The following is a 13,169-nucleotide window of genomic DNA, read 5'->3' as shown; positions in this document are numbered from 1 at the left end:
TACCTGATTAAAACCAACGATCCCAATGGCTGGGCCAGTTGTGATTTTATGACACTCACATGCTCGCGTGGCACCTTGCCCTCCCAACACCAAACATCTGAATGTTCTGAGCATTTTATAGACCAAACATTTGGATGCTTGACCGCATTTTTCCATTTTCCATTTGGGAAAGAATGAACACAGTCTGATGTTTGTCTCTCAGACTTCCTAAGAAGATGACCTTGGATGCCTTAGGAAAGGCAGCAAGTCAAGCAGCACAGATTGCCAGGACTGTCCTTACAATTCGCCACCTAAAAGTCGTCCATGTCAGGTAGTCCAGAGAGTTGGAAAGGAAACTAACACCAAAGAAATAAAGATGGAATTGAGAACTTAGTACATGCCCACTAAGTGCTGGGCACTTTTACCTCTATTGTCCTAACCTAGGACATCATCGGCTCCCACTTTCTATGTCAGGAAGACGAAGCCCCATGCGGGGCATGACTCCCTCAGACTCGCACTGCAGCCTTGGCTGTCACACAGACGCCATCTTTCAAGTATCTAATTAGACGCACACAAAAATCAGGTTGGAAGAGTTGTGGACACGGTTATTCCAAGAGAGTAAGCCCCAACTTATAAGCCTAAACCTCTGTCTGTTGTGTATGTGTGGCCGCAGGCACCTGCACCCACAGCCCTGCTCGGCTCTGCACTGTCCCTGGAAGCATCCTCTGGACAAGTTACGGTGCCAGACACGCTCTCCCCCGGAGCAACCATGTTCTGAGAGCTGACACAAGAAAACAGAAGGCTCTCCCTCCCCAGACACCACCCTTCACCCCTAAACGCCAGGGTTGCTACAGCTGCTGTTTAGACTCTGAGATCTGGTTCCCAACAAAGTTCCCAACAGCAAAAACTCACACATTCAAAAACCATTCCACTTGAGCTAATTCCCTTTTCCATTGCCACCAGCATCGCTGGGAGAACACGAACGAGGATCAGAGTGATGGGGTTTGAGAGGACAGAACGATGGTCTGTGCTGCCCAGAACTCCCCGCCTGCCTTCAGCTCAGGAGTTGATTAAGAAGCACATAAATCTGGACCAAATAGAGTGCCAGATCTACACCTGGAATCACCCAACAGAAGAAACGCGGCCTCTCCAGTTGGGTTTCATTTTCAACAGGAGACTGTGATCATTTTACTTCCACCTGATGTGACAAACACTTGACTCCTGTCCTTTCCTCCCAGGAACCGCCCCTGATGTTGGGGAGAGTGTTTTTAGGAGACGACCTCATTCTCCTAGACGGTGTCTGGCCTGAGCCATCAAAACTCATCCGACTGACTTCACAGGAATTTCTTAAACGGAGTTGGCCTCTGCCTGCCTCGTTGTCAGGGAGGCTGTGATGAAAAGAGCCCCCATCTTCTGGAGGAACGTTACAAGCACCCAGGCGATCGGCCGTGCACCCGAGACCCAGCAGCCCTGCCCTCTGTCTGTGATGGGTCAAAGGGGCAGCTGTGCTCGGGGAGCCCGGCCAGTGACTGACACTGACGCTGCACATGTCTCTCCCCAAGTCAGACGGACCACGAATAATCGTGAGAAACCAGGAATGTCACTTTGCCTCTCCAAAGTCCAGTTTCCTGAGCTGCAAAATGGAAAAAAATATACCTGAGTCCCAGCAGCATGGAGAGGGTTCAACTCCAAAACTAACAAAATATTAATTGTTTGCCTTTTTTTCTTGAGTAGACAAGACTGGGGGTGACACTGAAGAAGGATGGTGTTGGTTTGATCATAGTAACAGCCACCATTTGGGAACCAACCCTGTGCCGGGCATTGTGCTGGATCCCTCCATCCCTCCCGTCCCTCCCTCCCTCCATCTCCACAACACAGCATCTTAAAGGACTGTCCAAAGGGTGGTTTGATCTGTTATTGGAAGAAGATAATGATTTACTCATGTTGGGTCACCCAAGAGGAACTTCCTGACAGAGGTCATTGGGATGGATGATACAGTAAAGATTGGGACCCAATCCTCCCAGGAGTTTAACTCCTTCTTGGGGCCATAGACTCCTTCTGGATTCAGGGTCAAGTGAACAATCTGCTTTCTTAGAATGGATAGAATGTCTGACTCCCAATGGCAATATGTTTGGACAGAGACCAGCTTCCTCAGAGGATTCGGTGTTAGGCACCTACCCTGTGCTTGGCAGTGTACCAGACATTAGAGGGCTTTAGAGAAGTAGAAACCTGCTCTTGGGGAGTCCAGATCCACCCATCCATCCTTCTATCCAACCAATCACTCATTCATCTCAACATACTTATTCAGTTCCCATTATGTGTTTAGATCTATGCTACGTAGAGTCAGAAAGGGCTGCTGCCTTCTTGGAGCTTACATTCTAGTTGAATTACCCTTAGGATGTACTTACAGAACAAGGGAAGATAGTTTAGGATCAATAGATTGGGAGTTATCCGCCTAATAGGAGAATATTAGTCAACCTTTCTGTAAGGCAGTCCAGTAATGGGTATTAAAGGCTATAACATTTTATTTTCCCATTGATCCAGAAAAACTACTTCAAGAAATGCATCCTAAGGAAATCATCATATATGGAAATCATCATATATGTGCTTGAAGATTTACTAATAAAGTTATTCATTGCAATATTGCTTAGAATAATTTTTAAAATTGGAAATAACCCACCTTGCCAGTGAGATGAGCTAAATAAACTATGGTACATTCCCACACTGGAGTATTGTGTGATCATTAAAGATTATGTTCTATACATATTGTTAAGTGAAAGTGTAGAATAAGACCTTACTTTGATTTTTAAAAATAATATGGGATTATATAGATGGATATAAATATACCGAATAAAACTGGGTCATCTTTAGGCTTTAAAATGGCTTGTCATTTTCAAGCCAGAATTGAAGAGTAATGCATATCCAAATATATAATTAATATTGGATATATCTGAGCATTAAGATTTAGGGTGATATTATTGTCTTTATTTACCTATTCATATTTTTCTTAGATTTTCATAAGTAAACATGTTTTGCTAAACAAGGAGGAAAAAAGCTTTTCTTAAATGGTAAACTATATTAGACAATGTAGCAGTTAGAAGTCTGATCATTTTCCCTGAAGGAATTACCAAGTCCCCAGTGACTATTGTCAGGGACCCTTTGGATAGGCCCAGGACTGCTGTGATGTCCCCAGATGTCTCAAGAGCATCACATCTTCCTTAGTGAAACACAGAAACCCTACAGTCTCTTTTCAGCCAAAAATTCCCATCTCCTCTTCTTTGACTGAGATTCACCCACCAGCCACGGAAATGATGGGCTTCTTGGTGTGGCAGACACACCATGAAACAGTGGTCTCCTGTGTCAAAGCGTGCTGCAGAAGGGCTGGGGTCCTCGGTAAAAAGGTCAGTCTTACCCACTCGGCTTCGGTCTTTCTCACACACACACACGCCCACACACGCAAGCACGCATGACTGCCATCACAGTTCACCACGTATGGCTACGATACGACTGTATCTTGAACATGTTACGACCCTCCCCAGATGCCCTGACCGTGAACATGACGAGGGCACCCTCACATCACTCCAGGCTGGCACCTGGCGGTGGAGGTGCACCTGCGTCTCCTCCACTCCTGTGGGATGTGCCCAGAGTGGTGTTTTCCTCATGTAAAGGAATGAACATCCCTGTCTTCTTCTGCTCCGGCCCCCTGTGGGTCCTTGCCCATCACTGTCGGTGCCCCACCTTCCACAGTTCTGCAGACCCCAGCTCCCAAGGTGCCAGAGCAGTCCAGGATGCCGTGCTCCCGTGGCTGGGCTACGCCTCATGGCCTGGACTCTGCAACTCTACAGCCTGTGCTCGGCAGCTCACAAAAGTGCCCCCTGGGAACCGTCTTTTGCCTTTCGTCTCTGGCTTTCCCCCTGCGGATTCCGCACAGTCCCAGAGGCCGGGTGGGGACCGACTCCCTGCCACTGCCTCCCCTTGTCTCTCCTTCTCTCCTCCTGCCAAACACCCTCCTCCTCTCAACAACGACCCCACACAGAGTGCGCAGGGACTCGTGCAAACACTTAGGTTGGGATGTCCCCCAACCACCCTGGTGGAAGGGAGTGCTCGCCAGCTCTGCCCCGGGAAGAGCCCCCATCACACCATCATTAGCCATTAGGTATCTTCACCGCAGACTGGAAGCTTGGGGCCACGAGGAGCATCACACCACAGACCTAAAAGCAAAGATCTGTGTGGCAAAGACGGCCAAATGGAGGTGAACCGTTATGACGCCCTCCAACAGGACAGGGCAGAAGGGACACTGTGTGATGTCCTGAGTCAAGACACAAAAAGTAACTCAGCTGCCAGCAAGGCGGAAGCTCTTTCCCTTGGGAAGTGCATCTTCGGAGCTCCGAGCCTCACGGCAGAAGCCTGGTTCCTGAAGCCACCATGCTGAATCGCTCCGTGGAGGGGATGGCAAGCAGAGACAGACACCTGGGTGCCTCACGTCTTCCCATCACCTTCCGGACACGCGTCGTGAGGATTTCAGCCTTGGCCTCTGATGTCCTCAGGCTGACGCCGTGGGAGCAGAGACGGGCTGCCCGCCAAGCCCTACCCTCCGAGTTGCAGATCTGTGAGCAAAATAAGTATTGTCGTTGTCTTAAGCCACTGAGTTGCAGGCTGTTTGTTCCGCAGCCCAATCTGCAAAGCCTGGGCTCTGAAATTCCACGATCCCCGAGAACTGAGGAGCCCTTTCTCTTCCACCGGATGATGGAAAGTAAATCGTTAACCCTGGTACGACGGGATGTATTTTCCAGCCACAGGGTGAGTGGATCGGTTGCTGAGTAGAGTGTGCCTGGACGATGTTCAGCCCAAGCCCCTGGCCGAGGGGACTTGCCATTGCCATCGAGACAGGAAGGCTGGGGGCTCAGGAGTGGCTGGCAGGTCAGGAACGGGTTTTGGGGATGTGGACACCAGATGCCTGTTAGTCATCTGAGCGGAGAGGCCACGTTGGCAGCTGCATAGACAGACTTGGAGCTGAGGGCTGAGGTCTGGGCTGGACACATAAATTTGTGGGTGAAAGTGCATAATAACCCCCTTAACCTGGCAGGTGCCTCTACCTCCCTCGGTAAAATCATCACTGGGCTCGGTTAGTTGACAGTGAATCCTATCGGCAGCCCCACAGGATGCCTTTCTCGGTCCTGGGACAACCCTGTAGAATTCCTGCAGCAGGAAACACTTCCACGTCTACTCAGCTCCCAAATTCTCGAGCATAGGGCTGAGCCTTCACCCTCACCACTGTTTCTCCTTTGTTTACCCCGATCGGTCGCTTGTCCCCAGCCTAGTCTCTTAGAAGCTCCCCCAGGACGGCCGACATCTGTGAGAGGCACCGGCAAAAGGCCGTTTCCTCCCCTCCATCCCCCTGCAGAATCAGCATCCCATTGGCCTCAGGCACCAGCCTTTCCATATGGAGGCCAAGGACCCTGGGGACGGCGGGAAGGTCGAGCAAGCACTGTCCTTGTGCAGCTGGGCTCAAACCAAAGATCGGGTTACTTTCTGGGATGCTCTGGGAGTGCTGGACCAGCCTCTCCTCCTACCAGGCCCCAGGCAGGGTGGGGGTGGGGAAGGGACTCAATGTTCCACAAATGAAGCAGAGAGCATCTCCTCTGAACAAGTGTCATTTGGATCGAGCCCCGGTCAGTGACAGCACCTGCCGCACCTGGACCAGATGATAGGAAACCCCTGCACACCACCCTGCCAGCACCGGAAGGAACATGCCTTTTCTCACGAGCCATCTGGACACGCTTTGGGGCATATCAGGAAAGGACCTGGAGCTGCACCTTCTCTGGTCCTAGGAGCTGCTGAATTTTCATGTTTTATGGGAGATTTTCTCGTCCAAAAAGTCCCAGGTTTCTGAGCGGGAACATGGTGCATCTGCCTCAAACCTTTGGCCTTTGGACACACGCCCCAAGTCCAGCCAGCAGACCTTGATCTAAAACAGCCTGGGCTGCTGCCCGCTACCTCCAGCGAGATGGAAAACAAGCAGCTGGACGATTCTGTCTGAGCGAGAACAGAGAGCCAGGGAAGTGCTGGGACCATCACTCCCAACTCCCCACGTGAGCTCTCCCGCAGCCTCCATTCTCCCCTGATGGAGAACACGGGTCCCCCCGTGGCATCCTCCCTGCTCCCCTGTGTCTATCTCGTTTCTCAAGAGTTCATGTCGGGGGTTCTGGTTCCCTCCTGAACAGTTTGAATCCCAGCTTCCCATGAGCTTTTGTTTATCTTTGTAAAAAGCTTTAATCCTTTCCTCTTTTTCTAAAAGTGTTTTAGGGCCCATGTGTATTGTTTACTTCAGGGCAGTCAAGTCAGAATTTGGCATGGTGAGGAAATTCAAACTTGCTCTGCCCTGTAGGATGAGAGGGGACAGGATGGTGTGGTAGGAACCCAGCACGCTGAGAGGTGGGAGGAAGTCTCGAGCCGGCTCTAGGACCCCAGGCAGAGTTCCAACATTGCTGAAGCCCTGCTTCCTCTCCTGTAAGATCCAGGGGAGCAAATTGAAGTGCTCCCCCAGGTAAGTAAGGGCCCCTGTGATGTGCTGAGCTGAGTGCCCTGTGCCGGCTGTGCACACACCTCTCCCCCCTCCACCCAGCTCTCTCCTACCCGCAGTCCTTCTAGCCCCAAATGCTGGATGGCGCAGCACTGCTCACAGCAGCCAAGACCTGGACACAGCCTAAATGTCCCTCAGTGGATGAGTGGATGAAGAAGACGTGGTACATATACACAACAAAGTACTATTCACCCGTGAGAAAGAAGGAACGTCTGCCACTGGCAACAACAGGGCTGGAGCTTGAGAGCACTGTGCTGAGACAAGCCAGACAGAGAAAGACAGACACTGCATGGTACCACTTATATGTGGAATCTAAAATAAAAGAGTCAAGTTCATTGAAACAGAGAGTAAAAAAAAGTGGTTGCCAGGGGCTGTGGGGTGGAGGAAGTAGGAAGAGATTGGTAAAAGGATGTAAACGTCCAGCTGTAGGATGCATAAGGGTGAGGCTCTCGTGTACACGTGGTGATAGAGTTGAAAACGCTGTGTTGTATAATTGAAATTTGCTAAGAGAGTAGAACTTAAATGTCCTCACACATTAATTCCTAGTAATTCCTAGTAATCACTGCTGAGCAGAGGCACCCAAGCAAAAGTCTCCAAACACCTTCTTACTCCCAGGTCCTACATCCGCCTCCCATCACCCCATCTACCTCCGCATGAGGCCTGGCTTGGAGGGAACAAGGAGGTTTCATCCACCTCTGAGAGAAAATTCTTGCGATGCAAACGGACCTTGGCAAGAGGGACCTACATGGGCGGAGACTATTCCGTCCACATGGCTTCAGTCCGCAGAGCAAACACAGCAAGATGACGCTCGAGGCCAGGCTGGCGCCATTCCTGAGGCCAAGAGAAATGGTCGAAATGAAAACCAATAGCAAGGGGGCTCCATTCATTGAAGAAAGAGCCATTAAGTGCCCACTGAGTGCCAGGCCCTGAGGGTCCAGAAGTAGACACAATAGGCTCAGGGTTCCAGGAGATTGTATTCTCGTGGGAGAGAGGCAGGCAGTAAAGCAGTAAACAGAAAACATGTGTCATGTGGTGCTAAATTGCTGGGGAAGAAAAATAAAGAGAGGTCGGTCAGCGACGACTGAAGCAGGAACGTGAGCTTGAGTCCAAGCTGGGAAGGACGGGCGGGTCCTGAGGACCAGCTGCCCAGGGTAAACACCGACGGCCGGGCGCTGGGACAAAAGTCATGGTCTCTGGGGGGTGATGCGGGGCCCCGCATCCCCAGGGCCACCTGTCCTTCTAACATTTGGGAAAACGTCATCATAAAACTGAGGGACACTGGCTCACAGCTGTGTGCCACTTGGACATGAGTGGTTTGGCCTGGTCAGTACCTTAAGAATTCCTTCCCTTCCAGGACTGTCCAGTCTGCCCAGACAGAACATTCCCTGTCACCCTACAGCTGCAACGTCACACATTATGTCACCTGCCTGCCTCTGCAGGCTTCTGAGCTCACAACTAACCCATCATTGCTTCCAGCTGATCCGGCTGACTTTCCCGGCAGCAGCCACATGGGAACCACCCAGGGGACTGGTTAAAACTAGGGATTCCTGGAGCCACCCTTAGAGTTTGGTTCTGTGGGTCTGGAGTGAGAATCTGTGGTGGATGTTTGCAGTAATGGCCCCCTGCCGTGGGCTCACAGCTCTCATATCCATGACCTGTGGAGGTCCCGCCCTACAAAGGCCCTGGGCTTGTCCCTGTGCCTTGGTTTACCAATAAGACATCAGCACACATGACACTAGCAGAGACTGGAAAGGCACCTGTTCTTTGCAGCTCATCCTCTGGCTTCACCTGGATCTGGGGTTCTGTGTGAACAAGCCCCAGCTGACCTGCTGGAGATATGTGGCCCAGCTGCATGGGTCGCCCAGCCAATAGACTGCCAACCGCCAGCCACGTGCAGGCAGCCTTCCTAGACAAACCAGGACTCAGTCCACCTGCAAGCTGACCATGGTGCCTAAATGAACCTACCAAGATCAGATGAGCAGGCACAGAGCAGAAGACGCCCCATGGAATCATGAGCTAAATACATGGCGGATGTTTTAAGCCATTAAGTTTTGAAGTAGGTTGTTACACAGCAAGAGCTAACTGATACAAGCTCCCAGAATCTGTAATTTTGCAAGCCCTCCAGGCGTGGCTGACAGTGCAGTTGTGTTTGCCTTCATCACCAGCACCTCCTGCCTGCGTTTCCTCCAGATGTCATCACGTGGGCACAGCGGGGGCCCTGCTGAGGGAGCAGGCATGGTGAAGAGGCCTCCACTGGGGCCCCTGCACTGAGACCCTCATGCTCTCAGTTCCCAGAGACAGTGGGGTCTGGGAATGTTGGTCTGTGTTTCTTCTTTCTAAAGAAGAAAACTTCTTTAACTTGAGTCTCTTTAATGGTCATTTGTTCCACTAATCCCTGGTCCTCTAGTTGTCTTGGGGAAGAATGTGGGACGGGTTGTTGCCCCCATATCCCATCCCCACCCCATCTTTAGAAAGATGGAGTCAAGCATTCGACGCTCCCTGACGTCTGTGTTTTCCAAATGCCGCCCGTTTCCACGTTCTCCCTCCAAACACCCCAGAGCGTCTCATCCTCAAGATCACAGGCGAGATCCCACCCGAGGCACAGGTCACATTCCTTGTGAAGGAGTCCTAGGGTGTGGGGAAGACAGAGCATCACTGCTGTGTCTGTGCCCACGGAGGACGGGGGCCCAGGCCAGTGGAGGGGCAAGAAGCAACTGGGGAGGAAAGTGGAGCCACTCTCAGGACCACTGCTTTTACACACCAAGGGCAACGGCAACGTTGTAGAAAATGGGACACCATTTCAACCCCGGGGCTCCCCTCAATCAGTCGTGTGCGTGTGCCGACCACCTAACTTCTCACACTGTGCGTGTGTGTGTGTGTGTGCATGTGTGGATACATGTATTAATTTATCTGTTTATTAGTAAATTCACACTAGAACTAGAAGACTGTCTAGAACTGAAAGAGTCGAGAGCAGGGCACAGTGAACACCAGTACAGGAGCCAGATCCAGCCAGTTGTTGCCTTTTTATAGCCTACCAGCTAAGAAGGGTTTTACATATTTTAATGGTTACATTTTAAAGGGTTACATGAATACCTACATCGTAGTCTCGATTTTACCCATTGGCTGGCAAAGCCTGAAATATTTACTCTCGAAAACATTTGCCAACCCCTGTTCTAGAACAGTGACTCTCGGAGCCAAAGTAATAGGCAGGGAGAATGTGAACATCAGAATCTTTGGGTGGGGCTTTCCTGGCGGTGCAGTGGTTAAGAATCCGCTTGCTAACGCAGGGGACACAGGTTTGAGCTCTGGTCTGGGAAGATCTCACATGCCACGGAGCAACTAAGCCTGTGCACCACAACTACTGAGCCTGTGCTCTAGAGCCCACGAGCCACACAACTACTGAGCCCGCGAGCCACAACTACTGAAGCCCTCGCACCTGGAGCCCATGCCCCGCAACAAGAGAAGCCACCACAATGAGAAGTCCGCGCACCGCAATGAAGAGTAGCCCCCGCTCCCAGCAACTAGAGAGAGAGCCCGCACACGGCAAAGAAGATTCAATGCAGCCAGAAATAAATAAATAAATTTTAAAAACAAATAAATAAATACATACACCCCCACAAATAAAATCTTTGCGTGGGAGTTGGGATGCACTGCGTAGTCGGAAAAGCATATTCTAGCCCCGTGATCAAGGAATTCCAGCTGTAGACATAACCTGGAGAAACACTCCGCATGTGAAAGGAAGATCGTAGCCACATTGCTCCTGACGTTAATGAAAAAAGGGAAATTGAAAACTAAATTATGGTATGTTAGTATAATGGAAATCTGCACAACAGCAAGAAAAATAACCCAGACCTAGATGCATGTCACTATGAGCAGACTTCAAAAATATAAGCGTAGTTGAAAAAAGCAATTACAGAATGATCTGTATATTTTGAAACCGACTGTATAAATTTACAAATAAAAGTTCACAATAATACTATGTATTGTTCTTACGTACATATGTGTGTATACATATATATGAAAAGATGTCAAAAATGGACTGTAGGAATGTACACCTAACTTCCACATTTTTGCCTCCAGGAAAAAAGGAGGGAAAGCAGGGAGGGAGGTGAGAAGTGGGATGAAACTGTGGGTACCAAGGGAACGTCAACTGTACCAATAATATACATTCTTACACACACCACACTTACTCACACACAAAAAATGAAGTAAAAAGGATAAAATGCAAATACAAGTTCCAAGTAGTTGGAAGACAGGTACCTGTCTTAATATTCTTATCTCCAAATTCACAGAGTGTATGCTAAAATTACCATTGTTTTGATTTGCTCTTTCCCACTACAATTTATTTTGAAATTCTAAGTGACTGAAGAATGGTGTGAGGCTTTTAGTCTAATAGAAGGGAGTGGATATTTAAAAATTTGAGAAACACTAATCTGAAGCAGTGGCTTTCAATTTTTTTTTCTTTTTTGCTGTACGCGGGCCTCTCACTGTTGTGGCCTCTCCCATTGCGGAGCACAGGCTCTGGACGCGCAGGCTTCAGTGGCCATGGTTCACGCACCCAGCCGCTCTGTGGCATGTGGGATCTTCCCAGACCAGGGCACGAACCCGTGTCCCCTGCATCGGCAGGCGGACTCTCAACCACTGCGCCACCAGGGAAACCCGGCTTTCAATTTTTAAACCAACTTCACTGAACTATAATTTACATACAACACATTTCACCCATTTTAACATACAGTTCCAAGAACAAAAACACTAATTCAAAAAGATTCACGCACCCCTATGTTCATAGCAGCACTATTTACAATAGCCAAGATATGGAAGCAACGTAAGTGTCCACCAACAGAGGAATGGATAAAAAAGAAGTGGTACATATATACAATGGAATACTACTCAGCCATAAAAAGAACAAAATTTTGCCGTTTGCAGCAACATGAATGGACTTGGAGGGCATTATGCTAAGTGAAATAAGTCAGACAGAGAAAGACAAATACTGTATGATATCACTTACATGTGGAATCTAAGGAATACAACAAACTAGTGAATATAGCAAAAAAGAAGTGGACTCACAGGTATAGAGAACAAACTAGTGGTTATGGGGATGGGAAGGGGCAGCCAGGCAGGTAATATAGGGGTGCAGGAGTGGGCGATACAAACTATTGGGTGTAAGACAGGCTAAAGGATGTATTGTACAACACAGGGGAAATAGCCAATACTTTGTAATAACTGTAAATGGAAAGTAACCTTTCATAGCTGTATAAGAATTTTAAAAATGTAAAAAAACAACTTGTAAAGAGATGGTATAGATTAATAGCACTAATTGTGCAACCAAATATTATGTTAACCAAAATAAACCATTATGTAATTGCCTTGAAATATAAACTGAATAAACTCTTCATCTCAAAAAATATACATATATATATACATTTCCTTGAGTTTTGCCAAATACACACAACATACCATGAAACAACCACCACAATGAACAAACAGAACATTTCTATCCCCCAAACCTCTTACCTCCTTCTGCTGATCCCTGCCCCAACCCCCGGCAACCACGGATCTAATTTCTGAGTGGATTTCAATTTTTTTTTTCATAAAACGCTTCCTTCAAGCAGCCATTTGTTGGGAAGCCCAGGAAGCGAACTCTGTGAGGTCTGAGCTGTGCTGGATGGAATGGGGTGGGGGGTGGACAGGAGTGCCAACCCTGTCTGGAAACCACAGGAGCTCAGCCGTGGTTTCCTAATTCCTGAAAATGAGCACCACTTTCAACGCAGAGCATCTCTCGTACCGCACATGAGAGCAGCTGCACTTTTATTACGTCTTGAGTGATAAAACACCTGTATGCAGATAGAGTCATTGGCCCATCACGGTCTGGATGGCATCTGTTCTAAGAGAATTTAGTCCAACCTCTGATCTTAGAGACGAGCAAACTGGGACTCAGCTTTAAGGAGGCATTTGCCTAAACTCACACAGCTGGAGGGTGTGAATCAGCCTGAGGAAAGGGACATCTGGTCAACCCTGTCACAGAGTCAGCAATTCTGACTACATGACTGATCCCCTCCGACTGCACCACTCTGCCCCCAGAAGTCAAAATAGATGTGCCCACTGTCCCCTCCCAGGCAAGTGGCACCCCAGAATGCTGGGTGCAGAACTGGGATGGGCTTCACTATCCCAAAGACCGTGGAGAAATCCAGGAGGTGACTTTTCCACAAATCAAAAAGGGGGCCGAAGAGTTGTCTGCCTTTCAGGTGTGCTGGTCAAACGGTACGAGCCACAGTGCAAAGTCAAGGAACAGGACCCAGTCCAGTGTCCTGTGTATGATAGACATTCAAGTAACAGCTGCCCCACTTCCGCAGAGTACGTGCAAAGTCTCATGAGGACATTTCTTCCCACCCTAACAACAAGGGAAGGCCAGGAAACCTACAAAAGTGTAATTTTTTTGAGTCCATCAGAGAGTTGAATGTAGCCAAGTGAACGAAATTCCAAAGGATGGAGGAGAGATGGGACACAACCTGTCTCACCTTCGTCCCCGCCCAGCTGCCTGACAGAAGCAGGTGAGCAGAAATCAGCTAAAATTTAATGAATTCTGGAAATCAAGTGTGGATCAGCA

General features: G+C 49.0%; 1 long non-coding RNA gene across 1 annotated transcript in view; it reads right to left on the bottom strand.

Annotated features, from left to right (window-relative positions):
- Positions 1–12,217, bottom strand: part of LOC141276509 (uncharacterized) — a 46,853-nt gene extending 34,636 nt beyond the window's left edge. The window contains exon 1 of the long non-coding RNA XR_012326190.1: positions 12,077–12,217. This is a non-coding gene — a long non-coding RNA (uncharacterized lncRNA). The remainder of the gene's footprint in view (positions 1–12,076) is intronic.
- Between the last annotated feature and the right edge of the window lie 952 nt (positions 12,218–13,169).

The sequence above is a fragment of the Tursiops truncatus genome, chromosome 15 (assembly GCF_011762595.2).
Source record: "Tursiops truncatus isolate mTurTru1 chromosome 15, mTurTru1.mat.Y, whole genome shotgun sequence".
Classification (NCBI taxonomy): Eukaryota; Metazoa; Chordata; class Mammalia; order Artiodactyla; family Delphinidae; genus Tursiops; species Tursiops truncatus.
Note: the sequence above shows the minus strand (reverse complement) of the source record. Positions and strands in the feature narration are given on the sequence as shown.